The sequence below is a fragment of the Coturnix japonica genome, chromosome 4 (assembly GCF_001577835.2).
Source record: "Coturnix japonica isolate 7356 chromosome 4, Coturnix japonica 2.1, whole genome shotgun sequence".
Lineage (NCBI taxonomy): Eukaryota > Metazoa > Chordata > Aves > Galliformes > Phasianidae > Coturnix > Coturnix japonica.
This window is the reverse complement of record NC_029519.1, coordinates 37,173,660-37,200,886: the sequence shown is the minus strand read 5'-3', so window position 1 is coordinate 37,200,886 and position 27,227 is coordinate 37,173,660. Positions and strand designations below refer to the sequence as shown.

At 36.2% G+C, this 27,227-nt stretch overlaps 1 long non-coding RNA gene across 3 annotated transcripts in view; it reads left to right on the top strand.

Moving 5' to 3' along the window:
• The first annotated feature begins 1,168 nt into the window (after positions 1–1,168).
• Positions 1,169–27,227, top strand: part of LOC107313327 — a 31,049-nt gene continuing 4,990 nt past the window's right edge. For 2 of the 3 annotated variants that reach the window (XR_001554933.2, XR_001554934.2), the window contains exons 1-4: positions 1,169–1,543; positions 18,187–18,273; positions 20,053–20,256; positions 25,702–25,744. This is a non-coding gene — a long non-coding RNA (uncharacterized LOC107313327). The remainder of the gene's footprint in view (positions 1,544–18,186; positions 18,274–20,052; positions 20,257–25,701; positions 25,745–27,227) is intronic. The other variant, XR_004307185.1, reaches the window with a different exon arrangement.

Genomic DNA, 27,227 nt, shown 5'->3' with positions numbered 1-27,227 from the left:
CACGTTCTCCACCAGGTGATAGAGCTACTGTGGTTTGTGTGAGTATTGGTTAGACTAAGGCCATTCAGGGAAAGCAATTATTTTTCATCTCATTAGCTATAAGCTGACTACAGAAAGCCCTGATTTGAGGCTTAGGAGGTTCTGAACTTCAACGCCAAATCCTTTGTCATGATCCTATGTAACTGTTTACACCAGTATTGAAAAGTCACTGCTAGGATCACCAGTTCAGTTTCAATTTGACGGTATGTGAAATTAATCTTTTAGTGGTATAAGTGTCAGTAGGAAATCAGGCCAATATTTCTGATATATTGACAAAACAAGTACTTATCCCATATTGAATTCTGATGTACCTGGAGCTATAAGCTTGTCAGGCTGTTGAGCTAAATAACGCTATTTAGTATTTTATTTAATAATTTCTTAGTAAGGGATTATAAAATATAATATTTATTTCCTATGAAGAAAGGCTAAGGAAGCTAAAGCTGTTCAGCCAGGAGAAAAGAGATTGCTCCAGGGAGACCCACAGTAGCCTTTCAGTACTTCTAGAGGGCTTATAGAAAATATGAAAAGTGTGCCCCGGTGGCGCAAGTCGTAGGAATGCCGCCTTGCAACATCAGGGCCTGGGGTTCGAATCCTCCCTGTGGAGCAAGTGGTAGAAGTGCCGCTCTGCAGCACAGAGGCTCGAATCCTGGGAGTTGGACTCGATGATCTCTAAGGTTCCTTCCAACCCACACAAGATTATTATTATTACTATATAGGCAGACAGTGATAGGCAAAGGGAGAAGAATTTTTAACTAAAAAGGGGAGATGATTTAGATCTGATATCAAGGATAAATTATTTACCAAGAAAATGGTGAACCCCTAGCACAGACTGCCTGGAGATGCTGTGGATGTCTTATCTCTTGTATGGGAGATTGGTAATCACAGCGTGAACCACTGATTAATCAGCTGGGGCAAATATTGGGTAAGCTGCGGGAGCACAGGTGAGAGTAATGTAGCTGTGCTCCTGGGAGGGGTGGAGCTCAACTCCACCTCCTCTGAGACCTCATTTAAGGGCTGACCCTCACTGAGGCAGCATCTCTTGGAGATTGCTTGCTGGTGAAGATTGCCCCAGCTCCTTCAGCAAAAGCATCATCACTGGTGAGTTCTCCTTCCCTTATATCTTTTGTACTTCTGTTACCATCCTTGTAGTTACCATCCTTGTTAACACCTGTATGGTTACCACCAATACATCTCTAGAAGCATTCAAGTCCAGGCTCGATAGGACCCCTGGCAACTTGATCTGGTGGAAAGCAACCCTGTCCACAACAAGGGATGAGAACTGGGTGAGCTTTTATGTCACTGTGGGGGAACTATTAAGTCATAGACTAAACCAATGATTGAGCATCTGGTGAAGAGTTGTAGCCAACTCCATAAGCTCAGGTAGAAGTGCAACTGGAAGGAGTGGAGCCTTGCCTCACTTTATCTCATTTAAGGTCTGGCAGCTACAGAGAAAGGGTATCTACCTCCTTCAGAGTATCTGATGACCTCTACTCCTTGAAAAAAGGTAAGCAGTTTTTTTTTTGTTTGTTTGTTTTTACTATTTTGTAAGCTCTGTTTTTCTTGGTAAACTTAAGACTGGTTTAAAGGTGCGATGTCTGCTTTTTTTTCTACAGTCCTTTTCAACCCGAGTTATTTTATAATTCTATAATTATTAAATACAGTTGACAGATTTTAATTACAGATTAATTATTACATAGAAAATATTAAAAGTAACCCTAGAAAATTATGTACTTTATGTGGAATAAAAGAAGTTGCAAGTAGGACAAGGGAGGACCTTAGCAATGATATCCTGTTGGAAGATTATTTGGATCTGTATGTTTTAAAGAAACAATATACAGCTCTGGGCAGTCAAGTGATATTTCAAACAGAAATACTGGGAACAATTAAAAAGAAAAAACTTTTACAGGTTGAAAACTACAATTAACTACAGAGTTTAAAGATGTTCATGAATCAACAAGTACGTGAAGGAGATAGTCTTGAATGTTGTCCCATAACTAACTCAGTCTGATATGGCGATGCTTAATGTTGTGAGAAGCAGGGTATATTTCCTTGTGCACTCTCTATTGCAGTAACTATCTTTTTTTTTCTGTTCTCCATCCCTGTTATTTTATTTTTTTTCAAGGTCTGATTTCTCAAATAAAAACAAATAACAGAAAGGGTGCACTTTGGTTCGCTGACTTAGCTAACTGCTTTGTATCAAGACGCTTGTTTCAAGGATGAGATCTAGAGCTGTCATCAATATTTAGTCCTACAGTTATTCTGAAGATACTAATACATAGTTCTGAGTTAACATAAAAGGTTGGAAGGCTGAAATTCTGTGCTGGAATTGCTGCCCACCCAGACAAAAAAAACCTAACAACAACAAAAAAAAAATAAAAAAAATCAAACACCTTCTTATGGCCTTACTGACCAGTAATGCTCTGCCTTATGAAATCAATGCATTATGGAAACAGGGCATGTTCATGATGTGCAATATGGCCCTTGAATACTCCCACAATTCTGATTTAGTAAAAGAGTTTAAATCTATTTTTACTACTTCTTTTTTTTTAAAACTGGATTATCCTTCCTAATTCTCTTCTAATTTAATGGTGACAGCATTTATCTGAATAAGTGACATCAGTCATTGCAGATTTTTCTTCGTATGTCCAGTATTTAAATCCTATATGGCATGTTAATGCAAAAAAAATTTCAGCCTTAAAAACAATAACTTTGTGGACTTCAAAGCCATATTCAATAGGACTAAATTTTGACAATAAAAGTAATTTTTCACATTGCTGGTGAACTTCGTCTTTTGTAAGACAGGTGCATAACACAGTGTATTAAAGAAGAGTGGCCTAACTTTATTCCTTCTTGATGAAATTATCCAGCCATAAAAATAAAAATCTGTGGTATACAATTTTGTGCTGCTAATTACTATCAGCACAGTGAAGTGGTAAATACAAATGCTAATTTCAATATATTTTCAAAGCACATTTTTAGAATTTGATAGGCAGTTGTGGTATTTAAAATTGAAATGCAAGATACTGTAAAATCTGTTTCATTTATATACAAAAAATTACAATACAAACATAATAAATATTGAAATGCTTATCAAACTACTGCAAAGAATTTAAACCTGATGTGAAAAAGAGTTAATGCCTCACTTAAGTCATTGTGCGAAAGGAATGCTGATTTTAAAAGAGAAAAATTCTGTGGCATTATGAAACACATTATAGCTTGAAACAATCCATAATAGTTGCATTCACTTGGGAAGTTTATGTTGAAAGCTTCCTGCCCTTCTAGAAGTTTTGCAGTAGAGCTGTTGACAAAAGCACCTAGGAGACATGGGCAACATGGGAGGGCTTTCCCTTGAGTAAAGCTTACCATCTTCTGTTCGCTTTGTGAGGGTGTTTTCATGTGGTTGTCTGAGCAGCTGTCTAAGTCAGGTTAAAGATTTTTTTTTCTTTTTAATTTCTTCTTGCTTTTGTCTTTTTCAAAGTATGTGCTTACTGGTCAATCCAAAGGCTTCCTTTATGGAGAAACATCATAGTATCATGGAGAACATGCTATATAGGAAGAAATCTTTTCACAGCGAATCTTCCTACACTATTTTTTCCTTATATTTCACTTCCTTTGCTCAGTTGTGATAGGTATCCTCAGCTGCAGCTGATTAAGCAAGCAGTGTATGCAAGGAAAAGTTGTGGGGGAGAAAAAGGAGTTTAAAGTTAGTTTTCTTTGTGGCTGTGTGATGCTGGCAGCATGTAGGCTATGCTGAGCTATACCTGCTTGCCTGCTGCTGAGAGTCTGGTATCCAGGAATCAGGGGCACATAGCAACAGACTAGAGAATGGGGGGGCAGGGAGGGGAGGCGTTATGCATTCTCTATTCCAGAGAAATAGTCAGCAAAGCTCAAAGGATTTCCAGCTGCGTTCTGTCTAGAATAACAGAGTTTGAGCTTAACAAAGCTCATTTGATTTTACACATTGATTTTCATGTGTATTTTAGCACAACAAAGTTCACAAAGTCCAGTGTTTGCAAAAAGTGAAAATAAAGAGTTGTGGAAATAGTGACATTGTTCATGAATCTGAATGAGCGCTTACTGGTTGTTTTCCCTCGTCAGAGCACAAATACTTGCACTCAGAAGCCTATGTACTACTTTAATCACATTTTATTTGAGCCCTTAATAGATTTAATTAATACGTAAACATAAGGCCATACAATTTTTTTTTTCTTTTTTCTGGACACTAGAGCTGATTTTAGTGCTTTTTTTTTTTCTCCCTCTTCCCTTGCCAATGATTTCCATCCCTCTGACTTCCCATCAGATGTGCTATAAGAAGATGCTTTGAATAATAGAAATTCATCGCTCAGTTCTGGAGGGTGGATAATTAGCAGGATACTGGCACTCCTTACATCGGCCTCACTGCCAGGAATAATAACACACAACAATGCTTTTGTGCTGTCATGCTGTGAACATTAGTTCTCAGCACCTACCAATTTTTTGAAAAAAAGCAAAGGAAAACACATAATTGCTTTGGGTTTGGCCTTTCACCTGGGGGGTGGGTGATCAGACCTAGATGCAACAAACAGCTTGAAGAGAGAAAGAAACCACATGGATAGCTAAGTTTTGAGGTTTGATTAGTTATATTGTAAATTATTTGTTTTCTAAAAATTCAGTTGCTGTGAATATAGTAGGCTAATACATCTCTACTATATTTACTAAAGTTCAGAGTTGTATAGTGGTGATGATTCCTTGAACAGAAGCAGCATCAGAGGTATGCTGGAACAGACGTGGAAACTGAATTTCCCAAGTCTCATTATAGATTGGTGTTTCAATCAGTTATAGTCAACATTAGCAGAACCTGGCACTCCTTATGTATTGAATAAACTCATAATTTTTAATTTCCTGTGGCATTAATCTGGCAGTTGTCACTAGGGGTAAAACAAAAGCAAAAATGATTTAAGCAAATGCCTTTGAAAAGTACAAGATTTTTCATCTCTCCATGTATGTGTTCACTGTGACAAGAGCCTTAGCTTATTCCCTTCAACCTTGTCAGTTTTCATCACTGTTAAATCTCTGCAGAAACTACAGGCTTAATCAAAAACAAACAATATCCTCAGATGAGAAATAGTGTGGTGTTTTTATTTTTCCACAAGATGCCTTTGTTTTTAAAGAGTTTGCAAACCTTAGAAAAACATAATGTATAATATTATTCTTGAATAACACTTTTAATACAGTGTTATGAATTAATATTGAGTTCCAGAAGTGAAGCACTCGCATTAGTGTAGTATGAGTTCATCATAATTACCATTATTACCATAAATACCAGAGGAATTAATAATAATTAGGGCAGTATTTTTAAGTGTTCATCATTATCATGTGTACTGTTTGTGAATTTCCGGGTTGACAATAATTAATGTAAAGCTTCCCTTTGGTCAAGGTTCTCTTCTCAGTGGAAGGGGTGGGGGGATAGACCAGGGGTAAATGTTTTTGAAATCCTCAAAAAAATAGGGTTGGGAAACTTCGCACACATTTTGTTGTAAAATGGATTGGGTTGGAAAGTACCTTGAGGGTCATCATGTTTGGACTGCCTTGCTACAGGCAGGGTGTTGCCAGCTGCTAGATCAAGTATTTGATCAGGTTGCTCAGTGCCCATCCAACCTGGCCTTAAGCATCACCAGAGATTGTGGGCATCCACAACCTCCCAGGGCAGTCTTTTCCAGCATCTCACTGTTATTTGTTGAGATTGTTTTCTCCAAAGGATAGGTTTCAGTAGCAGGTGAGTAAGAAACTCCAGAAGTGTCCAAGTCAAACTTCAGTTTTCCTGAATGGTAACCAGAATGGATTTTTTAGTGCGTATTTCTGTTAAGTTTTTGATATCTGAAGGAATTGTAAACATCCTTTACAAATTTTGTGCATTTATTTACTCAGTGATTAAAAACAATGTAGAGTGTCCTTCCAGCTGAAAGCTCACTGAAATTTTTAATTTTTCATAAGAATTAGGTACATAACACTATCTTATTTATCTTTCTTCTGGGAACAATTAGGAAACATGTAAAATGGACTATGACTCATAGGACATGGTGTGCCTTATAACTACATACATCACCTCATGCATCATGTTTAATTTTAGATGTGCATGGTGTAGGAAAGAGGCAGCTTCTGGAAGGTTCAGGTGGTTTATGGACTTTATTCCTGACTCTATCCTGCAGTGAATTGCAGTAGCATAATGTAAAAAACAAAACAAATAAATACCAATAATAATCATCAAGCAGAAACAGATTACAAACTTCTATAAATGCAATTTACATCAAGCTGAACTTGTCCAAGTCTCTTAAATTTTAAAATGAAGATATTTGCAGAGGTATGGAATAGAATAAAAGGCCTGCTGAGGGATTTGAACCCAAACTTCAGTAACTCTGCTTCCGTCTCTGACCTATTGTATTCCTAGTGCATGAAATGAGGGAGGCCGGGGCAATTCCACACTTCTCATTCTGACTCAGATTTGTTCCCGTGTCCTCAATGAACCAACACAGCTGCAAACTAACCAAATTAGAAAGAAACAACTGAGGAGCAACTCACAAGGTATTGGCACCCTTTGTAGGTAGTGATATGACCATGTGAGCTCAAGGACTGGCATTAGAAAATGTATGGGAAAGTGAGGTGAGGGAGAAAAGAACTCTGGGCTCGCATCTTCCCTCCAGTGGCTTGCATGGGATAGAAACAATTGTAAACAAAGCAAAAGATCTTTCACAACATCATATAAATCCATATCAATCCACTCACATAGGAATGTCAGTCATTTAAAGCTGGTTTATTTATTTTTTTCCTAACCTCGTGTATAGAAGGCTTTACAACCTCATGTCTCAGTTAAGTGCTCCCCCACTTTATTTCAATCCTTAGCACCAAATATTTGAAAACTGAAGTTTACATTTCCCAAGAATCTGCATCAGAACTGTTTAAGTCATGGGTGAAAGTTTGGCTTCTAATCCACTTAGATGTTTCTGGGAATGTTAAATGTTGTCATACTACGCAGAATGTAGATTAAATTAATTTATCCCAGAGTTCATACACAGTTGTTTGGCAGGTGAGGCTGAAAGGATGAAAGACTAAATCAATTTCTTTGTCTTCAGGGGGAAAGCAAAGCTCACAATAGCCTTCAATCTGGTACTCAGAACAATGAAGACTTCCTTTTATTTTCCTCTGAAATGTTTTTTATTTTTTTTTCCTTGAGGATTCTATGACTTTTTTGAAACTTTAGCTTATGCTGAAATGTAGGACTCTAAATCCCCTTGGCTGTTGTACATCCCCACTTGATGGCTGGTACGCCAACATGATATACTTCCAGTTCTAAAGTAATGTAGTGCCAAGCTTGATCTGGACACTGTAACAAGTAGTACAGTTGGGGGAGTAAGACATGGAAAGATTTTACTGAGGTTTATAAAGTTCTGTTAAGAATGGGCTGCCTTCACTTTTGCTGCTGTTAGAACTGTATCTGTTTACAGGTAAGGATATTTCTGTAAATCCAAAGCAGATTTCATACAACGCTTTAGGCCCTGAGTTATGAGAACAGCAGTAAAGCTCACCCTCTGCATAGTGTGGAACAAAGACCACAATAGATTTAAGCAGAAAGCCTGATTATATCAGCATAAGGCCTTTGAAACTAGTAAACAAAAGTATTCTTTAAATCCTTATGTTTTTCTGTGATAAATTCAACACAAACATTCAGTTATCACTTAGCATTCGACATGTGCTAATGCCTCTTAAGTGATTATTCCATAAATGCAAACGCGAATCCCCTGAGCCCAGAGCTGTTAAGAGACAATAGGATACCTATATCACACTTTCTTCTTTGTGATCTCTTTCTGCTGTTGGAAATTTTCAGCTTGTTTGACCTTATTGGCATTCTCTCAGAAAGGACATATGCAAGGGAAAGGCACTAGTTTCTGAATAACATTTAAGTTGCTTGGTAGGATAGTAATAAAAGTTGGAGGTTGAAAAACAGATGAACTATTAGATAAGTGTCATCTGGGGATGGTTAAAAATTATTTTAAGCCAAAGTAAAGGGAAGAGATTTACAGATTTTTCAGAATCAGTTATTTTGTCTGCTGCAAGATAAATTTATGACACATTGAGAGGTAATATGGTTATATTTTGGCAACTTTGATTAAAGTAGTGCTTCTTGGCAAGTAATTAAGAATTAGGTCCAGTGGAAAAGTTTTTTTTTTAAGCTGACATAAATATTGCATTAATTAAATCTATTAAGAACACTGAAATGAGATTTCATTAACTATTATCCCCTATCAGGATAATTATGACTAATTGTAGTTATTAGACTAATGGTCTTAATCCTCATGCACAATGTGTTATAAAGGTTAAGAAGCCTATGACAAATTGAAAATCAAAATTATGATCAAACTCTCTTAAAATATTTTATACAACTACCACTGTATGAGGGTAGCTAAAACAGTATCACAGTTGAGTACTTTGCAACTCATTTTACACAGGAAAGAAAGATAATTTTTTTTATATTGTTTTTAGATGCTCAACAACAACAACAAAAATAATTTTTAGAGCATTTGTGTTTAATAGTATATTAAATGCTAATTTTAAAGTGACTTTTCAAAGAGGGGCAATCCCCCTCTCACATTAAAAGGTTGAGGTTTTATGTTTTTTTGTTTGTTTGGTTTGGTTTGTTTTTTATTCCTGTGGAGAGGTAACTTCATGCTGCCACAGAAATGTTCCACTTCTCCTTTACACAGCCAGGTACAGTTTCAAAACTTCTGTACTATCTCAATCTGGCAGTATATGCTTAAGGTGCAATGCAATTTGGTGAAAAACAAACAAACAAAAAACAGAAGTTAAAAAGTCTATATTACATAACAAAGATTTTCTCTTTTTAATGCACCTTGGGAAATTATTAAAGTTCCCAGGTATTTAGGCTTCAAAAGTCAACAAAATTTGGTCTGACACTAGTAAAATTTCAAGAGTGTGCTTGTCATTACCATCTTCCTTTTCAGAAAACACAAGCGACTGAGTCTGGTTCAGTTGTTGAATGTACAGTTATAAGGGACTGCCTACATGGAAGATCTATCAGTTTTGGTTGCTGGGTAGGAAAAGATTACCAGGTTTCAGAGAAAAATTCAATCCTAATGATATCCCATCCTGAGAAATAAAAGAATAAAAATCTCAGAGCTTACTAAAATGGAGTTTTGCACCTAAAAGGTAGCTGTCTTTCAGCTGTTGGACTCCAGGAAGAATTCCAAAGTAGGTCTGCATACCTAAAAGGTCTGCATACCTAAAAGGTGTGGAGAAGCAGTCCTCACTGTTAGAAGATGTAAAGGATGATCCATCTCCCCTTCTATGCTCATTTAGAATAGTAAAATAGCAAGCAGGCAAATGCATCTGCCTACTGTGTCTTTGAAACCAGGCTATAGTATCTTAAAGAAGATTATATGGATGAATGTTTAAAAATGCTAAAACACTGGTGTGCCAGAGACAGCATCACCATTTTGCACACTGTTTCTTAAGAACTGAACGTAATCAATGAACAATAACATTGTTTTGAACACTATCTATTAAGACTATATTTGGCTTGCTCACTACGGACCATCAAATGAAAATATTTTAATATTACCATTGACGTTTTGGAGTGCGGCTGACAATGATTTCACTTTTGCAGGGTTGCCATGCACAAGATGAAGTCCTCATTATGCCAAAAACACACAGTAAAATATTGTAGATATTTGTGAGAACTTGTTTTTTATAATAACTAGCATTACTTCTCTGAAGGTTGACTCAGGCAAATTTTTATTGATCTGTTTCCATATGGTTGATTCAATAAGTGTGTTTTATTTTGTGACATCTCATTTCTGTGTAGTTTTCTAACGCACAGAGTATGTTTCTTATTTCATAAGACTTTACCTAGCTGCTAAATTATCTGGTTAGAGGACTGGAAGTCATATCTGTTACTAATCAGGAGCCAGCATGCTCTTTCATGGCCAGTTTCCTTTATGACCCAGCTCTTAGGGCTCAGAGTTTCTTTATCACTAGCTAATAAAGCAGAGTTTCTGCCTTGTATACATGATACAGAGGCAGAGAACACAGAGGCTGACATGCTGAATCAGACTAATGGTCTATACAACACGTAATTCTTATGGTGATAGTGAACAGTACCATATGAAAGAGTTCAGAGATGGACTGAGATCCCAATAATGAAAGGGATATCTCTTCCTACCCCCAGGCAGTCACTGCGTGGGCGGTTTTGTGAAGCATGAGGAATGACTATCCAAGCGTGTGTTTTAATCCTTGGCAAGGTGATAGCAGTTCCTATTGTTTGTACACCTTTTCAGAACCCTTCAGTTATTTCTCTTAATTGCAATTTATGACAACTACTTGAGCAGTAATGATGGGCTTATAAAATTTCACATGCACAGAGTTAATGCCCAGTACTAGAGATTAAGAAATGTCAGAAGAAAATTGTCCACATTATTTGCATATTTGTTTTTACTGTTTCCACATTAAAACTGTTTATGCTTGGTGAATAATAATACACATATACTTTAACAGCACATTTTCTTTTTTCTGTCTTACACAGTACTTAGGACTAAACTTGAACCCATGCCCAAAAATATTCAGCAACATACCAAAGAAAATGCAAAGACTTAACTTCCAACCATGTAGTAGTTACTTTCACTCTTTTCTTAGCCCCCACCATTGGTTTAATCTAGCTTTGAACCATATTTACTGATTACAAGATTAATAGTCTGAGCAAGAAAATAAAAAGTATTTTTTTAATGGCAAAAACAATCTGACATATGAAAATTCTATCCACAAATTTATTTGCAATTTTTAAATGTTCCAAAGGACATCAGTTAACTGAAGTAGAATGATTGCCTTGCACAGAATCCACAAGGACATTGTTATTTTTCATGGTTGTCTGTGGAACAATTATATATATATATATATTTTTTTTTTCCAATTAATTTAACTATGACAAGGTTAAAAACTGCTAATTAGTCAAAAATGACTGACTTTCCAATTGTCCAATATGGATTGCATTTAAAAAAGTAAAAAAATAAAAATAAAAAAAATTAGCGGTACAGCTATTTTATTTGTTCTGTTTCTACTATCCAGTTCTGGCAAGTTACTGTGATTTAAATGATCACTTTCTTCTGGCATCCCCCTCTTATGTTATCTTGAAATTTGACTGTGCCTCATCTTCATTACTTGAAAGGGTAGCTGTAGGGCAGGTGTATGTCTGCCAAAAGTAGTAGAGAATGATGGAAATAACTCATTTACCTTTTCTGCAGTACTGAGGAGGAAAGTCTGGCCTTCTTACTCTCTGACAACTTAGTTGAAAATTGCTGCTTTAATTAAAAATGGTCAAGACAAAAAGCTGGGATACCTCTGTATGCTCAGACTTTTCCCTCCCTGTTTTAAACGTGTCAAAATCTTTTTCTAGTGCTGCTCACTGGAATAATAGGAACCTGACCAGATGCTTCTTTTCAAGTCAATTACCAATGAGTGAGTCTGTATCAATATTTTATTCCTGATCAAAAGAGCATTTTTGAAATAGATCTCCTGAGAATCCCCATTTTCTGCTCTTAGGCTTGCTTCAGAAAGCAGTGTCAAAGAACAAAAATAAGTGCCTTTCAGATGATACTAAGCGAGGAGATGTATTCTTGGTATTTAGGTATCTAATTATGTTTCTGTCATCAGGAGCAGATCAAAGCTAGTCTAGTCAGTAAACCACACCAAAACAAATGTAATGCCATTGTCAGTTCTCAGTATCAGTAGGTTTGCCGATTGTGCCGTATTACTAGCTAATTTAGGTAGAACTGATTCTAGCGTGTCTGTTGCTGAAGTCAAATCCTTTGGCTCTTCTACAGCTTTCCAGGCATATAGTCAGAAATCCCTCTGAGGTTTGCTTAGTGGTCTGCTAACTTTAATTCATCTGTAGCTACTCAGCATTTCACTGAGGTATCAGGAACTAAGGTTGTGAGCTCTGTAATAACCTCTGGGACCTGGAAGGTCACATGTTTCTTCAAATAACCCAGCTGTCTGGGAGACTGAATCTGTATCACAGAGTGGAATTCATTCAGCAAAACTTGGTAATCTGTGCCAAAAATACGTCCTGCAGCTAAGCTATAGAAAGTAAACACACATTAAGGAATGAAAACAGGAATCTGGAATTTATGTCAAATTTCTAGCTGTGAAGTGGCTTCTATGATAATAATTTGAATAACTGGAAAAATAATCAAAATGAAATAGTTGTTTTTGTTTTTTTATCCTAACTAGCTTTTTCCTATTGCATGTGTGAGGCTGTTTTCCTGATCCCCCCAGTAAGATCTCTGCATTTGCACTTCAGATTGCCTTTGAAGTCTTAGTTTATTTTTTTTATCTGGCATAATTTTATTTTCCTTCCCTGTTTACTTAGCCTGGATTCCAGTTTCTTCCTGGCTTGAATGATAGCTTCAGTTTATCAGTTAATCTTGTTATTTTTGTATTCCGTTCTGCTTCATTTTACAACACACAACCATTTCAGCTCATAGGTTTGGTAATAGCTTGTCAACATATATGCATCTACCATTTTTTTATTTTTTTTTTCTGTCTAGAAAAAAAAAGGCTAATTCTAATCTTTTGTTGATTATAGTGTTAAGACTGTTAGGAAAAAAGCATAAAAACATTATAAACTATAAGAAACTATAAGAATTTTCCTACATCGAGATCCTATCTGGAAACTGGAATCTGTGCTTGTTTAGCTTGGAGAAGGATCAAAGGAGACCTTATTGTGGTCCTCCAGTACTTCAAGGGAACTTACAGGCAGAAGGGGGACCAACATTTTACTTAGTGTAATAGAGATAGGGCAAGAGGGAAGGGCTTTAAACTAAAAGATTGGAGATCTAGGTTAGAAGAAATGCTTTACTCTGAGGATGGTGATGCAATGGAGTGTATTGTCTGCTGTTCAAGGCCAGGTAGGGCTGCCTGAGCTAGATGGTGGCAACCTCACCTATGGCAGAGGGGTTGAAACTGGGTGGTCTTCAGTTCCCCTCCAACTTAAGCCATAAGTCTATGACCCACGTGACAGCCAGAAGTTCTGATGAGGAGGCTATTGCACCGTTTTCCCAATTAATCTTCTATGGGATAATTAAATATTTAGGCAATTATTAGAAAAGAATAGCTAACTATTAGCTATATAGCTATAGCTAGCCAAATGGGATAATCATTTCAACTATAATTTTTGTTTATCACTTAGACTTTTATTCAGTATCCCAGCTTATTGAATATTGTTTTGGAGGAAATTTTATTTTAACTGTAGTATTTAGCCAATGACAGTGAGAATCTAGAATGAAGTTGATTAATAGGCCCAACTATTCTGTTGTCAGTTACTTCAGATATTTTTAAGGTAATTAAGTATTTTCTTTTTACATTTTTCTTTCATTGCATAATAAAATTATTTTACCACATTTATTAACAGAGACATAAAAAAACAAACTTTAACTAGTATTTGAATATCACTTATTTCTACAGTTGTTTGCTATTGATCTTTTAAAACTTAAAGTAGTTTTCTGACTCCAGTAACTCCCCTTTTTAGGTTGCAAGTAAATTGTTCGCTCTAGAGTCTTTCAGAAAGTCTGAAGAATTATACTTTCATATTTCCATTTATGTAAATAGGTTGATGGTAATTTATTTGGTGGCTCGCGTTTCTACAACAGCTCTTGAAAGCTGTGGGTTATTTTTATCTGTAGTGGATTCATCCATAATGTTGTCCATTAAGAAGTCTAGCTGCCTGATAGCACCCACAAATCAAGTAACCTAGCTTTTCAAATTTCAATCTTTCAGACATGCATTTGCTTAGTTTTGTTTGTTTTTGTTTTGTTTGTATGTTTACAAGTGAATTTGCCCCACTTAATTTGTTAGGAATATTTAAGAACCCTGAGAAGATTCCAAGAACCTAAGCAAATTAGTAGTTATTTCTAAAACTGCTAGCTAGAGGAAAGATTTCATCCTAGTTATGAATAGCAAAAGTCAGAGTGTATTGGAGTTTATCATTTATAATATAATCTGAATAGTTAGTATTCTGTTACATATCTTCTTATGAAGAAAAGTAGAGGTTTTGCGTTCTTTGTATTTTATATCACCACTCTTAATTGGTAGAAAATTCAGTTTTTGGGACACACAGAGTCTGAGTTGCACTTGTTTTTTCTGAAATAGGTATTTGCCCAGAATTGTTAGGCTTTATGCATGTTAGTCTTTAATTATATATATTTATGCACAAACATATATATACATTTACACATACATATTTTGAATACATATGTACTCTTCTTTTTCGTTGTGGCTTCCATTATGAATTGCCAATTATTAAAGAGAATTACTCTAGCTGTCATAGAAAAATGCATTTTCTCATTATTTGCACAACTACCTTTGTTTCTCTCACTTGTATTTGAAAAGAGATAATTTTGATACTCACATAATCCAGTTATTTTTCTCTCCTAGTCCCATCATTTCTTCTCATAGCTTTGATTTTTTTCTTAAAGTACCAACATCAGTGGTACCAACAATGAGAATGTTTCTCCAGTGAAAACTTCCTTTGTTTCTGCAAGAACAGAAATAATTGATAAAGAGCAACTAAGGCAGCTTAGACTTCTTTTCTACCACCCTTATATATTGTTATTTATCTCAGTGCAAAGTAACTGCTAAATAGCTGTCAAATACTTCTGCCGAATAAAAGGGTTTTGCAGTCACCTAACACATCACACATGTGTGAGTGATCCTGGTACTGTGCAGAGCAGTGAGGAAAATTAAACTCCGACAGTAAATTGATAAGGCTGATAATAAACACTGATAGAGTTTGAGCAGTGTCTAAAGAGAATAAAATGCTTGCTCAGTGAGAAAGGTTAGGTGATAGCAAGCTAGCATCATCATATGAACCAGGAAGAAAATGAGTTAAGGCTTGGTAAACCTGAGAATAAAAGTGGTGAGATGGTGTAAGTTCTTTTGACATACCTTGAAGCAATGTGTTTGGTTTAACATTGCAAGTAACATTGAGATAAATTTGAATAATCTGAATAAATATAAGCATTCGTGACTAGATTACTCAGCATATTGTCTGACTTTACTCTGAAACTGATGATAAGCAGTACCTGGTCTCAAGCTGTTGCTCATCTTCAGCAAGGTCATGGGAATCATCTCCTCTTATATCTATTGAGAAGAATTTGCTTCACTTTTGAATTAGGTTAACCTGAATGCATATAAAAGTACTTATTTGCAACATAAAAGTAGATAAGTTCTAATAAAAGTTGTGGGTAAAGGAATAAAATAAGAGACATACAAAACTTATTTGTGCTGAGTTTGAAAATCAAAGGTCTTTATCCAGCTTTATCCATTTGTTGGGAATTCTGTCTCTCTACTTACATTTGCTTTGTATTACAATCATCAGAGAAAGCATCTTCCCAGAAGAGAAGGTTAAATTTTTGTCTTCCAGTTCTTTCGAGGGGTTTAGATCAGCGATTGTGTGATGACACAAATAATTTGATGAAGGTATTTGGCTTGGGTATTACCCAGAAAGACCTATCCTGTAATAGGTAACTTCCTAGTAAGGAAACTTCCTTCCTTACCTTTTAGTTGGATTTAGGAGTGCTTTTTCTTTGTGCTGATGCTATGAAAGAAACATCTGCTTGAGCAGTCCATGGACAATTGTTGCTTCCTCAAAAATTACTTCTTGGCTTCTGCATATATCAATTGGAAAGCATTTTCTGTATCAAGTTCCACTTCTTTTCACACGTCCTTTTTACATATGGAGTAGTATCTCCCTATCTTCCATGGTTCTAGAGGGGAAATTAAATTAACCCAGGTTTCCAAACATGCTTCCCCTTCCTGTGTTGCTTAAAATTTTTCTCCATTAGAAGACACGGAGTTACGGCTGGATGATTCATCAAGAAATCGATTATATCCTACAAATCATTCTGTTCTTCCCTGAAGTATCTTTCTCGTTTAGGACCAAATCTTGCCACTCTTCAGATAAAACAAGCATTGCTTCTCTTCCTCAGTAAAACTGTTGTTGCTTTGTTAGAACTGACAAATACTGAATTTATAGAATAGAATCATGGAATCCTTACAGTTGGAAGGGAAAAGTTCGGTTGGAAGGGAAAGTTCACTGTAATGAACAGGGATACCACAGCTAGAGACAAGGATATCTCAGTGAGATGATAATACATATTACCTTAGTTAGTTCTCTTTTTAATGAGGCTATTGTTCCACAATCAGTTCATTGTTGTAGAAACATAAGACTGATGCTTGTCACATCTACTCATTTTCATTTCAGTGTTGCCTTTCCTCTCTGCTTATACAAAATTTGATTTGAATCAGAGACTCAGCTCAGAGAAGAATTAATACCATAGTTACAGCAAGTTGTGCCAACGTGGAAGAGGCAGTGGCATAGGGATAGGTTGACTTAGCCAGGGCTAGAAGGATGGGAGTGGAAGGACTAGTTTAACAGCAGTGTCAGTTCATGTCTTCCTGGACTGAGTGGAGAACTGTGGTATTAGTATGCAGGTGTGAATATGAAGCAATGTTATTAGCTGATATATTTCATATTAATCCTCACTTTAACATATACGAGCATCAAATCAGGACCCTTGCACATACTACTGAGATAAGCTCACTAATTGTAAATTGGGGATATAGATATTTGGTGTGACTGACTTAATCATTCTTTTAGGAACATACTCTGTCTTCTTTGCTGCCCTCTAATTCAACGACTCTTCTTGTGTTGTATGCTAATGCAAGGCTTTTAAGTTTCAGAGAAATAAATCTGATCTCTTCCACCTAATCAAAGGCCTTTAGTAATGGTGAGTTTATATTTCAGCACAACTTTTAGAAGTAATCTCTTGCTGAATATTCCAAACAAGATTTGTGCTGAAGCATTGAATTCTCATATGGCACTTTCCTTTTTAACTGTGCATTTAATTCTTAGCTAATTGTCATCAATATTTATGCTGTTGAACTTTTATCCTGCTGCATATTGTATAATTGCAACCATTAGATCATCTCCCAAAGGTTTTCTTTTCAGATTTGTATAATGTATCCTTGTCATTCTTTTGCAAAGCACAGATTTTTTTAATATTATTAAAATGTCTAACACTCAGTTCATACTTCAGTATAACTGAAATTGGTTATATCCAGCAAATTCAGTAACTTTATGTTCACTTTTTAACATCAAAAAAATTATTATTGTTATTGTCTACTATTTCACTTTTTAAAATCAGTTTCTTGATAATGGATACCATAATATTCTGAAAGTAAAATGCACAGTGAAATGAAAGCTGTTTGTAGATATGTTATTCACATCCATCTCAGTAATTTTCTAAGTAACTACTGTCACAAAGGTCCAAAATTTAGCTTATTAATGGGGGTAAAATATATTAATCTTGGAATTAAAATAATATAGAAGGAAGTGCTAGTCACCTTCTCTTCCAGAAGATAAGTAGAGCATCCTTTGAAACACTTTCACTGGCAACTGGTTTTCCAAAGGAGCTGTGTTTTTCTTGCTGTATCTTTACTAGCAAATAGGACAGAGCCAGGTGTATACTAAGGTAATGGCACATGAACACCCAGACTGTTTAATGGTAGGTCCATTCCCTTGCACGTTATTTTTGTTTTGCATATGAACACATTTTTATATGTCCCAATAAGGTTTGGAGGAGCAGCATGCTCTATTGACTTCTGAATTAGGATGCATCTGTCTAATGATGTGAGGTTTGGCATGCAAACTGAACCATAGAGCTGGGCCTTAGATGAAGGTAAGAATAGCTAGTTTGTTTTATCCAAGAGTAAGGTCTCAGCATCTGAGTGCATCTCAGATCTGAGTGCTGAGAGGAAGGGGTAAAATTCAGATTTAAGCCAACAAACCAAATACAAAAATTTTCTGTCCAAAGTTTTAAGAAATGTGAGGAGACAACTAAATCTACTTTTTACTTGCGAGCTGTGTGAGTTTACAATAAGCTTTGTGCAAAAAACGTCTTGTTTCCATGACATTTTTTATCAGATTTTATTTGCTTCTAATTTCATTGTAAATAGCAACTATAAATGAGAGGCTCAAGAGTTAAGATTATGAATACCCTCTTACTACTTGGCCTGGATATGTGAGAAATGTTTATTGTTTAGGTTAACTGATCTGGAAGAGGGATTTCTGGGCACCGCAAGTTCCAGATGAGGACAACATCTGCAGAACTCAGTGTCATAAAAATGATGGTGAGTTTGTGGGGATAATCAGGTACTCTTCAATATATCATTAAATTCAGGGCAGATAGGCAGTACTTTGGAACCATGAACTGAAAATTTCGAACAGGAAGGAAAGTTTGTAGTCATTAGTGTTAGGCATGCCTATATCCACTGTAGAATATTGACTTTGATCCTGGTATCCACACATTAGATATTCTATGCCTCAAGTTAACAGTTTCAAACATGCTTTAAAACTGGTAAGTGAATAAAAAAAAAAAAAAAACAAAAACAAAAAAAACCTGAAGATACAACAGTAAAAACTTTGTGGGTTTTTTCCCAACTTTCATTAAATTCACAGGATCTGGAAGAGTTAATTCGCAGAATTTTTCATTTCTTCAGTGGAAACATGAAATTAAATGACTGGCAGTTGCAGTTTTATAGCTTGCTGTACCAGTTTGTTGATACTGCTCCCGTAATGCTATATTTGTTGCAAAGTTCATCAGTATTGTGATGGGAGATTTAAGACAATGCATAAAACTGTATTTACTCTATGATGCGCATGCAAGGAATAGTACACTGAGTTTGCTTTATTGGTAAACTTTATCTTATTATTCAGTCACAACCAACTGAATTTTAAATAAGATAATCAGAAGATTAAATAATAATACTTTTTTATTTTGGCGGTGTAGCCAGTGAATGTGGAAGAGAGTGGAAAATGCAGGGTGTTTTTTTTTTGTTTGTTTTTGTTGTTGTTGTTGCTGTTTATTTATTTTGTTTTTAAAAAAGTAGACATTTGTGTGAGGAAGACATATCGTGGTGGTCTCTCCAGCACCAAAGGAAAAGAGAAAATGAAAATATGATTTGATGTCATAGACATACTATGTACATAACCAAAGTCTATTTCACCTTTTCTCAAATATCAACATACACAAATCTTTGAAGAGAGACAGAGGAACAAATAGTGTTCCATAAAGCTTTTTCTACTCAGTGGGGAAATGCAGATGTCAGTGACACCGAGTATTATTCAGGCGTCTTTGAAACACAGTAATTTCCTTTATTTGCAAGTAAGTAGTTCTCTTACATTGATTTATAGAAGTGAAGATTAGTGTTGATAACAGCTGTGGGAATCCAAATACTCTCAGTTGTGGTTTTCTTTGATTGTGATATTCTCGCTGTAAACCAGGGTCATATCTCTTAAGTGATTACTCCTTCTTCTCACATTAAGGTTATGCTGAATTCTCTCTCAAGCAAATTTTAATTCTTTTGTCACTTGCACCTTTTAGACAACTTATGAATCAAGTAGATTTTTTTTTTTTTTTTTTTGCACATGACTGGAGGAGGAGTGAGTGTCCTTGCTACGTTTAATCTACTGCTAATTACCTCATAATGGTTCTCAAATCTGAAGCTTGTGCTCTTCTATATTTGTTTCTCTTTGCTTGGTATAGCCCTTAAAGAACCCACTGATACCTAAATGCCAACAGCTTCCAAATGTATTCTTAGTTACTGTGCTTAACCCTAATACTTATGTCAGGTTCTAAATTCAGTTAGTCATAAAACTAATTTTGCAACAGAGCTTTTCTTGGCTGGCACTGAACACCTCATAAGCAGGTTGTGCACCAATGGATCTCTTACAATGGCAGTGTTTGAAAACCTAATACACAGTGGCAGGAACTTCCATTTGTGTATGGTATAGTGGTATGCCTGGTGACATGTAATATTTACGAAGATAACTAATCCTAGAGCATAATTTTAGATCTAGATCGCACACAAAACATTATTAAGTAAATTTCATATCTGCTTTTCTTGCAGCTGCATCTATGGTAAGAAGGATTTTGATAGACATCAAATCGTGGGGATGTATCCATTATTTTAAACTGGCTAAAAAGAGATGACTGAATCTCAGCAGCTGCAATCCCATCGTTTTTGATCTGAACAAATCTCTTCAGACTTTCATGGTGGCACTGCGATCACACATGCAATGCTAATGAGAAATATGAAAATACATGGTGGCAAGTAAGTTTTTTTTTTTTTTTTTTTTTTTTTTCCTGAGAAAAAAAACCTGAGAAGGTTTTGCGTTTTCAATTGTGAAGATACATGGACTTATGTTTAAGAATAGTAAGATGAGTATTAATCAGGGAAACATCTGAATAGAAGATCTTTCCAGGTTACATGCACACTTACAGCATCCAGTTTAAACTGCCAAAAAAGCCATCTCAAATAACATTTTGTTATTGCTGAAAAATCTCACATGGAAGAAGTCTGTGAACTTTCATTGCATTAATCAAGTAAAGAAGCGTGAGTAATATGTCCCACCTGATATCCAGGAAACACAATCATATCATCTTTCTATCAGATATGTATTTAAATATGTAACTGATGCAATCTAGTAGGAAAATAATATCAAAACAAACAATAGAGGCAGTGGAATGTATTAAATAGTGTTGTCTTCAAAAACAACTATTTAAAAATGCAAAATAGTGACTAGTGCAAAAGCAAGTCCTTTCCAGTAAACAAACAAAACTGTAATAATAGGTTAAAAAATGCAGTTTTCTTTTATTTTTTTTTTTTTTCCTCTCGGATCTTATTACAAATATATATATTAGCTGTAAATTCTACTCATACAATTAATGTTATTGAAGTTGAAAAGAAACCTGGAGGTAATTATTGAAAAGATGATGTGCCTAAGCAGCAGGAGAGTAGCATTCTCAGTTTTACTTAATGAATCATGCTGAAACATTTGTTTGATATCTTTAAACAGTTTTTGTCTACCATCTGTTAGTGGTGAAACAGCAACAGTTATCCTGCTCATCTATCTATTGCAGGGAAAAAAAAAAAAAAAAAAAAAGAGAAAAATAAAGTGAAAGCAAATACTGAATTGAGCCAGACCAAAAATTCTATTAAAAGCAAGTCTTAGAAAAATGACTGCTACCAGGGGATTAATTCATGCTTTTGGAAAGAATCAATGCTGCAGCCCTCAGCAGTTGAGTGGGTACTACAGGATTGACTTTCATCTTAGAGGCTCAAGAAACTTTGATGCCAACCGGTGACGAAAGGGCATAATGTGGTGAGAGAGGTTTATTGATGAGGTCAGCTTAGCACTTGCTGGAGACAAGAGTGGTGTAATTTTTTAGAGAAGAGCTTTCATGGAACAAACACATCCACTGGATATCTGCGTACATAACTGTAATACCATGGTAGATGACTGCTTCCAAAATTATTTGTGTTTACCTTCCATTTATAGTTAAATCAAGGTTGTAGTTTCCATAGTAGCAGATGTGCTTTTTATACCCTTAATATATGTTTTCTTGGTTTCAAACATAACCTCAATGTGTAAGGGCAGTAAAATAGAAGTTTTTGGGCAACAAGGCAAAATAATCATTAATCTAAAAAAATCTGTATAGGGGCTCAGAAAACCATTTCTTGGATTATTAGGAAACCTGGATGTTTGCTGCTGGAATAGTTTGCAGAAAAGGTGACATTTAGAGGTCACAACTCTGGAATACTTAACATAAATCAAAAGTGGGTCTGTGCTGGCATGACTAAAAAACTGTTGCAAAAGAAATGTGTTAGTGCATATTCTCTTACTTGTTGCTTTACTCAGCTTTGAAGTCAGATTTCTTTTTGACATGAGCACAGCCCGTAATACGGAAGTTTTGAGAGCGTGGCATGTAAAAAGACTAAGAACTGTACTGATGATATTCCTTAGCTTCACCATCTGCCTGCACTCAGTAGTTCCAATAAAATCCCAGTGAAACAGAGATAAGAGTTGGCAAATCAGCTGCATTAGTGGAACAGTAAAAACAGTTAAAGTTCACATTTGATGCAAAATCTTCTCTCATGCAACACATTGATTTTATTTTCCCTCTGCATCTATTACTTTGCTGTCTTAGTGGAAGTTAAGCATGTAGAAGATCCTCCAAACAAAATAAATAAGTGTAGGTCTGTATTTTAAATAAGCACTTTTCTCCTTCTGTTGCTTCTATACACAATTCCGGGTGGAAAAAAAAAATGTTCCACTGTGACAGCTCTGACCACCCTCCATGACAGGTCAGCAGATGGTATCTATAAGTGATGAATCTGACAACTTTTGGGGTCAGTTCGCTGAAAATGAAATATTGTAAGGGGAAAATATGCACTGTTTTTCAACTACAGTTTCCTAGTACTATCCAACAATAGTGTAAATGGGAATTCAGAGCTGGTCAAAGAAAATCATTTGCTTGCATGTGATTCATAGCCCATTAATCTTGGTTGCCCATCCTCCAGCTTCAGCCTGAAAAACATTTTAGCTCAGCAGGTGATGTTGTCAGTGACAAATGAACAAGATTTAAATAAAGTGATGTGGACAAAGCAAACTGTCTCAAAATGCATCTTCCCGTATTTGGAAACTGTGATGATTCTTGTCTTACTGGAAAGAGTGCTACTAGCTCTGTGGACTTGAACCAACAGAATTAAATAATATATTACTTAGTAAACTTTTTAAATTAAGTGAAACATTTATGAGAAGCAAGTGCTGTTATGTACCTTGTAGGATTCAATGGAGTCTTTCAAGCTTTGCCTTGTTTCAGTGGAAATTTTTCACCTGGAATGTAAAACAAATTGCACCTAAAGTAAGAGTTCCATTACTGGCTATGGATTTTCCACAATAAATAAGGATGTAGTGGTTCAGGTGGCATGATGCAATGTTTTCAGTGGTCTAACAATCATCAAGTTTTGGGATCGTGAGATAGTGTGGAAGTGAGGAGTAAATGTGAATAGCGCAGTGTTTGTATTGAGAGAAGAAATTGAGGGTAGCAGAAATGAAACAGCTGCTGTGGGAACACTAGCCTGCAGAGGGAGACAGTTCTTTCTGTTTCAAAATGCAAAGAAGATTGAAGCAGGAGAGGTAGTAGAAGTAGAAGGAGTCCAAGGCAATGCTGCTAGTACTCATATTTGCTTATTAAATGCCTTGTGGATTCTATTGTGCAGATGTATGCTTACAGCACAGTTTTAATGGGCATATGCCCACTGATGCTTAAGAAGCAAGTGTCATTCTCTCAGCAAGTTCCTTTTGCTCTTTTTGCCTCTTGTTATTTAGCAGCTGACCATACCTTTGGATCTTTCTCTGCTTTTTACCCATACAGGATATGATGCAATACACTTTACAAAAATTGATGTCTGAGTGCATATCTGTGGTCGAACATGTTTCTAGGATCTTCCAGACCAAAGTGTTTCAAAGTCTTTGATAGATTTATACTTGCATAGTGAAAAAAAATTAGAAGTATATAAAGAAGCTCTATGTTCCAGTTTTGTACTGTCTTTGTTGCATTAGATGAATTTTAGATTTAATTATATCACATTCTTGAACATGGGACGAAGATATTTTTTAGCTTGTTCAAGCTTGGTGGATGAAATCTGAAACTGAAATCTGGATGAATAAGTAAAAAACAGGGAGCAATTACCAATAAAGATAATATGACAAATAAGGACAAAGTAAGAGCTGGAGTTTCTGGGGTACAGTGGATGGTTGGTGTTCTTGATATGAATACAGTTTTCAGACAATACAAAATTTTGTCAAGTGATAGCAAATTAATGGTGTGGCATATGATTATATGATAACAACTTCCATTTCATTAACAACATTTGGGCGCCGCCGGTGGCGCAGTGGTAGGAATGCCGCTTGCAACACCAGAGACCCTGGTTCGAATTCCTCCTGTGACACAAATGGTAGAAGTGCTGCTCTGCTACACAGGAGGCTCGAATCCTGGGGGTTGCTTTGCTTCTGAAAATGGTGGATGGCAAAACTGTGTTAGGACTTCCAGGGAATCCTCTTTTTCTTGTATCATGGTGGTTGACTGCTTTGCTGTGGTTAAAGTTACTAGTACCTGCTCAGGCTTATGATCTGGGAAAACTGTGTGGTGACTTACGTGCCTGATGTTAATGGCAGTTATCACTTAGCCTGGGGCAGGGGGGGGGTCTTCATTATTCTGGAAGAGAGGGCATATTAAGTACTGGGGCACAGTTACAACCATTTTATCCCAAGAAAATAATTTCTTGAAGAAATAGAGGAGAATAAGATGAGAGTGAACATTCAAAAGTAATCTAGCCTTATTATAAATGCAGAAAAATTGGAGAAGTGCAAAGCAGAAGGGCAGGTTAAAAGAAAAAGAAGAAAAGAGACACTTGCAAAGCTGCTGAGGAGAAATTGGAGTGATTAAATAAAACACAGAAGGAAGTGGAAGTTAATCCTGGTTTCTACAACTTTTCTTTGAATTTTAACACATGCAATATCCCTTAAAATGATTTTTTTTTTTTTTTGGTCATTTTTCATGGGTGACTGCTGTGGAGATCCATAGTCCTGTTGGAAGAGAGGAGAAACTGATGCTGTTTCTAAGCCTGATCCCTTTTTATTATGTAAAATTGTCAGAATGAGGTGAATCTTTGTCCATACTTATCTCCCACACTCAGGTGGTGGATGAAAATTTTTCTATTGCTGTGGAAGATAAACTTAGTTGTAAAGCACGGGAAATGCAAAAGATGATGATTTGTGTCTTTTATTCAGTGCTTTATATGTGCTTTATGTAGCTGGTGTTACATAGATCAGCACACCTTTAGGCTTCACATTGTGGTCAAAAAGCCTTGAGAAGTTCTTTCCCTTTAGGCTTTCTTGTCTGACTCTTGTGTCTGTAATTTCCAAGTTACTGTGCTGTGTATGATATATTTTTTAAATTATAGATTTTTTTTCCCCACATTCTCTAAAAAAAGAATGTCTTTCTCTAGCCAATGTGGAAGGCATTTTTGGAAGACTAATCTTTAGTACACATCTCTGTTCTCTTTAACTTCATTCACATAAATACCTTAGCCTGAGTACAGGTTGCTATTTGTGACCCAGGAACTTGTCAATTACAAATCAAGTCTCAGCATTTAGACTCTAGATTAGATAACAAACAATTACCTCGTGATATGTGAAGTGCATGATCTCTGGATTTATATTTAGCAAAAAAATAGGGGGTGGTATTTTCTGTCTGACAGGGTTAGATTCTTACAGTGGCCAGGACAAATTTCCTGCCAGAAATGATTCTGGATGAGTAGGAGTGGAGTTGGTGGGCAGTAAAGAGTTTAAAGGGAAGCTAGTGAAGAGAATATTGTCCTGACAGAAGAAGGAAAAAAAATAATAAAAAAATAAAAGAAGCTATTCAAACACAGATATCTCAGGGGTAAAGGGTAAATGTCTCACTGAGTGACAAAGTAAGGTCAAGGCAGCCATGGCATGGATTGATGGGTGGACTAGATGATCTTAGAAGTCTTTCCAACCTTAATTATTCTAAGATTCTTTGATCTCTCTGCATTAGTTTGAACCTTCCTCTAGAATGTGGCTTTTCTGTGACCAGCTCTTCCAAATTTGGGAGACTACTGCTTCTTTTTGTGATAAAATATTTTCCTTAGCAGAAGGTTTTAGCTACTGTTTTTATGTATTTTCAGATCAATAAACCTGCAAATGTTCTGTGGCTGGGAATTCTTGTAGGTAAGTCTTGACAAATGTGGTTGAGAGATTTCTGTCATGCTATGGTAGCCTATTTTCTTCACTGTGGTGTGAATACAGGAAACAATTGTGGCAGCTGCATGACCCAAAACCTTCCCAGAGACCCACAGGTTAGTTAAGGATGAGGGATTTCAGCTTATTGATTTGGACAATCATGGAAGAAAATGTCAAAATTTCCAAATCATTGAAACATACTATGGATAGTTGTTTAAGAGAGATTGTTTCTGCTCATTAGGTGTTTGCATGTGTTCGTAGACATCCAAGAATGTCTAATTCAGTCTCAGTTCATCAAAAATGCTAGTATGGGATAATCACTTTGAACACTTTCTAACTAAGCTGGCAAGAATATTTCTTCATATGGTGCTCAAATGATGCCGAAGGGATGCTTCTGCAGTAACAGCCTACCTGGCAGTCTAGATTCCATGCTCTTATTTTTGCATATCCGAAGAGAAGTGCTTGTATTTGCCTGTTACAAATGAAGACAGAACCAGACTTCAAGATGTTTCCTAAAATCTTAGAAAATATTCATTTTGCCAATACTTTTGCCACTACTATTCTGAAAAAGGTATTTCTACACTCACAGAATCACAGAATCGCAGAATGACCTGGGTTGGAAGGGACCACAAGGATCATGTAGTTCCAACCCCCCTGCCTAGCAGGGCCACCAAACATACGCCTTTACTAGATCAGGTTGGCCAGGGCCCTGTCCAACCTGGTCTTGAACACCTCCAAGGATGGGGCATCCATAACCTCCCTGGGCAGGCTGTTCCAGGGCCTAACCACTCTCCTAATGAAGAACTTCCCCCAAACATCCAACCTAAATCTTCCCTCTTTTAACTTAAAACCATTTCCCCTAGTCCTGCTATTGTCAGCCCTTTTGAAGAGTTTACTCCCCTCCTGGGAGTAAGTTCCCTTCAGGTACTGAAAGGCTGCAATGAGGTCACCCCACAACCTTCTCTTCTCTAGGCTGACACTAGAGCTACATGAAACTATGAGTTCTCTAGGCTACACTCATAGTTTGTGTGAGCAGTGATATCAATACGAACAGCTTTGAGAGTGGTAGGCGTATATATTTTTTTTTCTTTTGAGGAAATGGATGCTATTCTTAAAACTAGCACAGATCTGCTTTTCTAAACTACCAATTAGACAGTAAGGCTCAACAGGGCATGCAATTAATTATCATGGAATAATAATAGCTGTGGAGATTTATATGTTACAGTAGAATTGAGTGTTATAAGTACATGGGAGATACAGAATCAACTGAATAAAAACTATGGATGATATGCTTTGGTCCTAAAATAGTGGGGCTTAGCTAAATGAAGGGGAAAAGATGAAGTTAAATTAACCTGTTACTCAGAGCTGGATTCAAGCATAAATGGTTTAGTATGAAGAAATATTTAGACAATCTGGCATGCTACACCCTGCTGATAGTTGCCTGTATGAGAGCCCATTCATTGTGTCTGTG